The sequence below is a fragment of the Dendropsophus ebraccatus genome, chromosome 7 (assembly GCF_027789765.1).
Source record: "Dendropsophus ebraccatus isolate aDenEbr1 chromosome 7, aDenEbr1.pat, whole genome shotgun sequence".
Taxonomy (NCBI): domain Eukaryota; kingdom Metazoa; phylum Chordata; class Amphibia; order Anura; family Hylidae; genus Dendropsophus; species Dendropsophus ebraccatus.
In genome coordinates this window covers 37,397,481-37,405,552 of record NC_091460.1, presented here as the reverse complement: position 1 = coordinate 37,405,552, position 8,072 = coordinate 37,397,481, and the positions used below count along the sequence as shown (strand labels likewise).

The 8,072-nt window shown below is 52.2% G+C and overlaps 1 protein-coding gene across 10 annotated transcripts in view; it reads right to left on the bottom strand.

The window, feature by feature from the left end:
* ADD1 (adducin 1) overlaps positions 1–6,094 on the bottom strand; it is a 64,593-nt gene extending 58,499 nt beyond the window's left edge. For 8 of the 10 annotated variants that reach the window (XM_069977335.1, XM_069977340.1, XM_069977337.1 and 5 more), the window contains exon 1: positions 5,769–6,094. The gene's annotated coding sequence lies outside the window, so the exon portion shown is untranslated. Of the gene's footprint in view, positions 1–5,734 lie in introns of all 10 variants that reach the window. The other 2 variants (XM_069977336.1, XM_069977342.1) reach the window with 2 other exon arrangements.
* Positions 6,095–8,072: the final 1,978 nt, after the last annotated feature.

The following is an 8,072-nucleotide window of genomic DNA, read 5'->3' as shown; positions in this document are numbered from 1 at the left end:
AAAAGGTTGAGGCAGTGCAGTGCCATTGGAGGGAAGTTTTACAAGGGGCACCAATACCAAGAGAAGAAGAGAATCAGAAAACCTAACACCCGATACAACAAAAGTCTGACAATGCTACGCGCCTATAAATGAACAGTGCACTGTGACTTTCATTCAGCTATATGTAAACAGGTTATATTTTCACAGTTCTCCCACTCACATTACTACAAAACACTCTTCACTCTCCTCCCCCAGCAGCTGCTTCCCTACATTCCATACCATACGCCGTCATACAATATGGTACGGAACCTAGCTCACGTTTGCCTTCTTCACCTCAATCCATATTGTAATCATGAAGCTATGGGGGAGGGGGAGTTGCTGTACTTCTATCCTCCCGTTTCCCAACTTCCTGGCTCCTTTTTAGTCTGCCATCGCTTCTCGGATATGAAATAAGGTGGAGGGATGTTTAGTTTTACGCTCTGTAGTAGCCAAACTGTTGCACATATCTATATTCATCTATATCCCCTATACAGGCTGAAACCACATCTCCATTTGTTCACCAATAGGGGTGCAGTATTGCAGGGATTATCAGCTGCTATTAGTGACCACATGGGGACATGGTGGCCACATGCAGTAACCACAATTGTGGGAAAGTGGCCTTAAGAAGACTATAGAACAGACTACACAAAGAATTGGCATGTCTAGCAGTAAAACCACATACCTATAGGACAGTGGTCTCCAACCTGTGGCTATTCAGCTGTTGCAAGACTACAAATCCCAACATGCAATGACAGGCAAAGACTGCCAGGACACCCTCATAGTTGTAGATTTGCAACAGCTGGAGACCCCTGCCGCAGAGACTCTGGATATGGGAAGACTTCATGTTATAATCCGTATCATCTTAGGTTATAAATGTACAATTGGTAGGAAGCCAAAATCCATTATGCAATGATCAATATTCACTGGGAAGAGGCCAAACCATTTCCGCCCATCAGGCAAGATAAAAACAAGGTATATTTATAACATTAGATAACCTTCCAAAGAGACAGGCATCAAACATTACTCAAGGTGATCCATGGTTTCAGAATCCCGTCCCTAGTATGAGACAGAAACAGGCGGTTTCCTTAAAAACTCCATTTACTACAATGGTGCAATAATCTACAAATTGGCTGAATGTCTTTTTGTCAACTTTACAAAGAAAACGTGCCAAAATTTTGTGCACAGCTTACACACTTGTCAGCTTATGCCTTCTGGATATATAATGTGTATGGTGGTGGTCACAACATGGATTTCAGTAGTTTATTCACATGTCCGTAGTACAGAATATACAGTGAAAACATATTCTACCTAATGGCAATGAGTGCCAGGATTTTTTTGGACTACTTCTTGGAGCCTACTACACTGGACAACATGGATTTAACATGCTGGATTTATCATTCCTGTGTGTGTCTAGCAGCGGCACTGCCAAGATTCACATCGCGTTTGTGCTATCCGTGGCACATATAGTCACGGGCCTCAGCTAGGGACTAATTTTGGGTCATTTTTTTAACATATACATGTTTTGACTGGGTTCTTAAAAGTGTGGTTTGATGTACTTTAGGGTCAGAGTCCGAACAAAAAAATTTCCAAGAATAAATGTGAACATAGTCGCTAGCTGAGATCCCATTTTGACAGGATGCAGATGTATGCATGTAAGTCACAGGTACCAAAACATGCGTCCCTCCAGCTGCTGCAAAGCTACAATTCCCATCATGCCTAGACAGCCAAAGCTTTAGTTGTCCATGCATGATGAGAATTGTACTTTTGCAACAACTGGAGAGCTGCATGTTTGTCACCACTGATGTAAGAGATGGTACACTTGGAGTGACTGACACCTTCACTGACCTCTTTCTATGAGGATTGCAAACATGCCCAGCCATATCAACTGTACATGAGGGGGCCCAGCCATATCAACTGTACATGAGGGGGCTTGGGTAGGTCCAGTAGCTGTAACCATGAGCCACTTTCAAGGTGTCTGTCAGCTGCTTATTCCCCTCTTCTTATAAGAACACATGGTCACTAAACCAAGCAATGCATGTGTATAGGGTTGACAGGAGCAGCTGGACTGAGACATATGGCCATTAGGAATGTCACCTCAGAGGAGAAAATTCCAAAGAAAGCAAGAATTCCTGAACATAAGACATCGGTAAAACTTTCTGGGTATTTTTCTTAAGTGATTTGATGACATTCTACTCCCATAGCTGAAGGTTTTGCAGTTGTACCCCCACATAGCATTAGGAGCAGTAATAGAAGTGCTTTCTGTATTTCTCAGTGACAGATCTGCAGGGATATAAAGCGTTCCCCAGCTGTGAGTGCTTACAGCATCTCCAGAAGCCTCCGCTCATCTCCTCCCACACAATCCCATCACTTATTCACCAAGTATGCCACCCTCTCCAATCTCCAGAGATGAATAGCAGATCCGCGTCACTCCAAAATGTGTATACAGAACATAAACCACATTTCAGCAACCCACAATGGCCCTATAAATCTGCCGCCATATTTACAATCCTCACAAGCTAAAGGATACGTTGGCAGGCACAATATTCATTGCCACTTGTAGGTACACCTACCACAGGTACAGTACACCTACAGTATAAACCAGCTGCATTAAACCCCCCGTTATGTGCCACCACCATCATCCTTATGAAAGAGCAGTCTACTGCTTTATTCATACAGCAGGTATAACAGTGTATAGTTTAATAAATAAAATAAGCCAGACTAAACTAGCTGATCAGGAGTCATGGCTCACAAGTTTAGGGAGACGAAGCACCAATGATGTGTATGATTACACATATACATGGGATATTACTAGAGATGAGCGAACCTCGAGCATGCTCGATCCCATCCGAACCCTGGCTGCTGAAGTAGGATAAAGCCCTAAGGCTATGTGGAAAACATGGATATAGTCATTGGCTGTATCTATGTTTTCCAGACAACCTTAGAGCTTTATCCAAGTTCAGCAGCCATCGCTAATCAAATGCCGAAAGTTTGGGTTCGGATGGACTCAAACCCGGTTCGCTCATCTCTAGATATTACACAATAACAATATACAACATGGACTATGGTCACAAAGAAGTTCCATACAAGCAGATAACTATGCTGGTGTAAATCCCATTATAGGGCCAGGCATCTAGTTCTTATCTTTCATTTTGTGAATATAAGAGGCAAAGCTTCTCCCAATATGTGACAGTCACTCACACACAGGATAAAACACACCCTGACTGGGGTTACTACATACAATCCACACACAGCATCACCCTTCAGAGCTCCTCCAGGCCACCTGCAGCAGTCCCCATAGATAACCTCTGCATCAGCCTCTATGGACAAGGCCCATGTCTCTCTTCTAGGATAGCTGCTGCCTGCCATGCTACACCCACCCTGAGCCTATCCTTATAATGGACCCCCTGATTGGCACACTGCACCCATCTCATTGTGCATCTCCTGCTGCCAATCTGTGCCCATCTTAAAGTGTAGCCCCTGTATGCTATCTTACAGTGCAGGCCTTGCATGACATCCTGCACCCATGTCATTCTGCAGACCTTGCATGCCACCATGCACCTATGAAATGGTGCAGCCCCTGCATGCTAACCTGTGCCCATCCCCTGGTACAGCCCCTGCATGCTTACCTGTGCCCATCCCCTGCATGCTAACCTGTGCCCATGCCATCCTGCAGCCATTGAATGCCAGCCTGCACCCATCTCCTTGTACAGTCCTTGCTCACCATTCTGCACCCATCTTAAGATGCAGCCCCTGCACACCACCCTGTGCCCATTTCCAATATGCCCCCTGTACCCACCATGCAGCCCTCTCACAGCTACTATATACAGCAGCCCCCCCTGTCAGCACACGCCCCCTCTATGGCACTAGGCATACCGGTACAGAGAGCAGCTGTGCCCCTGCATCCAGCGGTATATGCCGCCCTGCAGCTGCCCAGCACAGCCCCTCTATACCGGCCTGCAGCTGCCCAGCACAGCCCCTCTATACCACCCTGCAGCTGCCCAGCACAGCCCCTCTATACCGGCCTGCAGCTGCCCAGCACAGCCCCTCTATACCGGCCTGCAGCTGCCCAGCACAGCCCCTCTATACCGGCCTGCAGCTGCCCAGCACAGCCCCTCTATACCGGCCTGCAGCTGCCCAGCACAGCCCCTCTATACCGGCCTGCAGCTGCCCAGCACAGCCCCTCTATACCGGCCTGCAGCTGCCCAGCACAGCCCCTCTATACCGGCCTGCAGCTGCCCAGCACAGCCCCTCTATACCACCCTGCAGCTGCCCAGCACAGCCCCTCTATACCACCCTGCAGCTGCCCAGCACAGCCCCTCTATACCACCCTGCAGCTGCCCAGCACAGCCCCTCTATACCAGCCTGCAGCTGCCCAGCACAGCCCCTCTATACCGGCCTGCAGCTGCCCAGCACAGCCCCTCTATACCGGCCTGCAGCTGCCCAGCACAGCCCCTCTATACCAGCCTGCAGCTGCCCAGCACTGCCCCTCTATACCAGCCTGCAGCTGCCCAGCACTGCCCCTCTATACCAGCCTGCAGCTGCCCAGCACTGCCCCTCTATACCAGCCTGCAGCTGCCCAGCACAGCCCCTCTATACCAGCCTGCAGCTGCCCAGCACAGCCCCTCTATACCAGCCTGCAGCTGCCCAGCACAGCCCCTCTATACCAGCCTGCAGCTGCCCAGCACAGCCCCTCTATACCAGCCTGCAGCTGCCCAGCACAGCCCCTCTATACCAGCCTGCAGCTGCCCAGCACAGCCCCTCTATACCGGCCTGCAGCTGCCCAGCACAGCCCCTCTATACCAGCCTGCAGCTGCCCAGCACAGCCCCTCTATACCGGCCTGCAGCTGCCCAGCACAGCCCCTCTATACCGGCCTGCAGCTGCCCAGCACAGCCCCTCTATACCGGCCTGCAGCTGCCCAGCACAGCCCCTCTATACCACCCTGCAGCTGCCCAGCACTGCCCCTCTATACCAGCCTGCAGCTGCCCAGCACAGCCCCTCTATACCACCCTGCAGCTGCCCAGCACAGCCCCTCTATACCACCCTGCAGCTGCCCAGCACAGCCCCTCTATACCGGCCTGCAGCTGCCCAGCACAGCCCCTCTATACCGGCCTGCAGCTGCCCAGCACAGCCCCTCTATACCGGCCTGCAGCTGCCCAGCACAGCCCCTCTATACCACCCTGCAGCTGCCCAGCACAGCCCCTCTATACCGGCCTGCAGCTGCCCAGCACAGCCCCTCTATACCGGCCTGCAGCTGCCCAGCACAGCCCCTCTATACCGGCCTGCAGCTGCCCAGCACAGCCCCTCTATACCACCCTGCAGCTGCCCAGCACAGCCCCTCTATACCAGCCTGCAGCTGCCCAGCACAGCCCCTCTATACCACCCTGCAGCTGCCCAGCACTGCCCCTCTATACCGGCCTGCAGCTGCCCAGCACTGCCCCTCTATACCGGCCTGCAGCTGCCCAGCACAGCCCCTCTATACCGGCCTGCAGCTGCCCAGCACAGCCCCTCTATACCAGCCTGCAGCTGCCCAGCACGGCCCCTCTATACCAGCCTGCAGCTAGAAGCCTGGGCCTGCACCCCAGAACAGCAGCGCACACCTCACCAGCTCTGCTACACCAGCATCCCCCGCTGTGGCAGCAGTGCTCTCACCCACCAGGACTATGCCCCCCATCCAGCAGCTTGTATCATCTTAAGCGCATCAGCCTCCATTCATACCTGCGCCCCCTCCTGCAGTACCGCAGCCACTCACCGCCCCGTGCGTCCCCTGCAGATGAGCTCCGTGTCCCTGGAGGAGAAGCTCGGGCCCCTCCGTATGATGTTGATCGCAGCCTCTCCCCTCCCTCTCAGGCCAAATAATATGTCGGCGCCTCTCCCCCTCAGATGGGATTGTATGAGGCAGTGCGCATGACGCCTCCCGGCTCCTCCCCGTGAGCTGTCACCGGACACCCCGCTCCTCTCCTCGGGGCGGTGCCTTCCTCTATTTACTTTTGCGTGTCATCGACAGCGCCAAAGCCAACCCGCAGCGCCCCCTACCGTCCTCCCGCCTCTCTCCCTCACACCGATAAGACGGGTGCGGCTTTGCAGTTTCTAAAACCGAGAGAGCGTATTGGCTGCAGCGCGCCGAGCTGAGAGTATACTGCCTCCTCATTGGCTGAAGGAAGAAGGCGGGAAAGGGGGATGGGAGTGACGTAGGCGAAAGGCGGCATTGTTGAATTACGAATCGTAATTTGTTGTGTTGTCTCCTCAGAGCTGTTCATGTGAGGAGAAAACCCGCAGCCTAATGGAAGGAGATGAGATTCCTACATAATAATCATCAATTCCTAAGAAAGTTACGTCCAGGCTTTCCCAGACTCCTGAAAAGCATCTTGCCCATGGTTTGAATCTTTTATGCGGTTCATTTCTTAAAGCATACAATGATCAGCCATAACATTAAAACCATTGACAGGTAAAGGGAATTACATAGCATACCTCCCAACCGTCCCGGATTTCGCGGGACAGTCCCGTTTTCGGGGTTCTGTCCCGCGGTCCCGGAACGGCCCCCCGTGTCCCGCATTTTAAGTGGCCCCAGCGAAAAAAACAATAAATCAGTTACTCACCTGTCCGCCGGTCCCAGCAGATCCTCTCCCGGCAGAATGCGCACTCCCGTCATCCTCCGGGGCGGGCAGCGGGGGTACAGAGTCACTAACTGTACCGGAAGTGACCTGCTCATGAATCACTTCCGGCACAGTCAGTGTCTCTGTACCCAGCTGTCCGCCCCGGAGGATGACGGGAGTGCGCGCTCTGCCGGGAGAGGAGCTGCTGGGACCGGAGGACAGGTGAGTTACTGGTTTATTGTTTTTGCCGCTGGTGCCACACTAATGGGGGGATTGGCTACTCTGTGGGGCGCTATATGGGGTATTGGCTACTATGTGGGGGGATTGGCTACTATGTGGGGCACTATATGGAGGCATTAGCTACTATATGGGGGGCATTGGCTACTATGTGGGGCATATTTGGGGGATTGGCTACTATGTGGGGCATATATGGCGGCATTGTTTACTATGTGGGGCATATATGGGGGATTGGCTACTATGTGGGGCACTATATGGGGGATTGGCTACTATGTGGGGCATATATGGGGGCATTGGCTACTATGTGGGCACTATATGGGGGATTGGCTACTATGTGGGGCACTATATGGGGGATTGGCTACTATGTGGGGCATATATGGGGGCATTGGCTACTATGTGGGCACTATATGGGGGATTGGCTACTATGTGGGGCATATATGGGGGCATGGCTACTATGTGGGGCACTATATGGGGCATTGCTACTATGTGGGGCTCTATATGGGGGCATTGGATACTATGTGGGGCACTATATGGGGCATTGGATACTATGTGGGGCACTATATGGGGGATTGGCTACTATATGGGGCACTATATGGGGGCATTGGCTACTATGTGGGGCTCTATATGGGGGCATTGGATACTATGTGGGGCACTATATGGGGCATTGGATACTATGTGGGGCACTATATGGGGGATTGGATACTATGTGGGGCACTATATGGGGGATTGGATTCTATGTGGGGCACTATGTGGGGGATTGGATACTATGTGGGGCACTATGTGGGGGATTGGATTCTATGTGGGGCACTATGTGAGGATTGGATACTATGTTGGTCACTATATGGGGGCATTGGATACTATGTGGGGCACTATGTGGGGGATTGGATACTATGTGGGGCACTATGTGGGGGATTGGATACTATGTGGGGCACTATATGGGGGCATTGGATACTATGTGTGGCACTATTGGGGGGATTGAATACTATGTGGGGCACTATAATGGGGGATTGGATACCATATAGGGCATTTTTGGCGGGATTGGATACTGTATAGGGCACTATTCAGTCAGCAGCATGTGGTGACTGTAGGGGAGTGGCTATGGAGGGTTGATATAGGGGCGTGGCTATGGGGGTGTGGCTATGGAGGGTCGCTATGGGGGCGTGGCTATTGGGACCGCGGCGCACATGTCCCTCTTTGCTCTTTGCAAAAGTTGGGAGGTATGA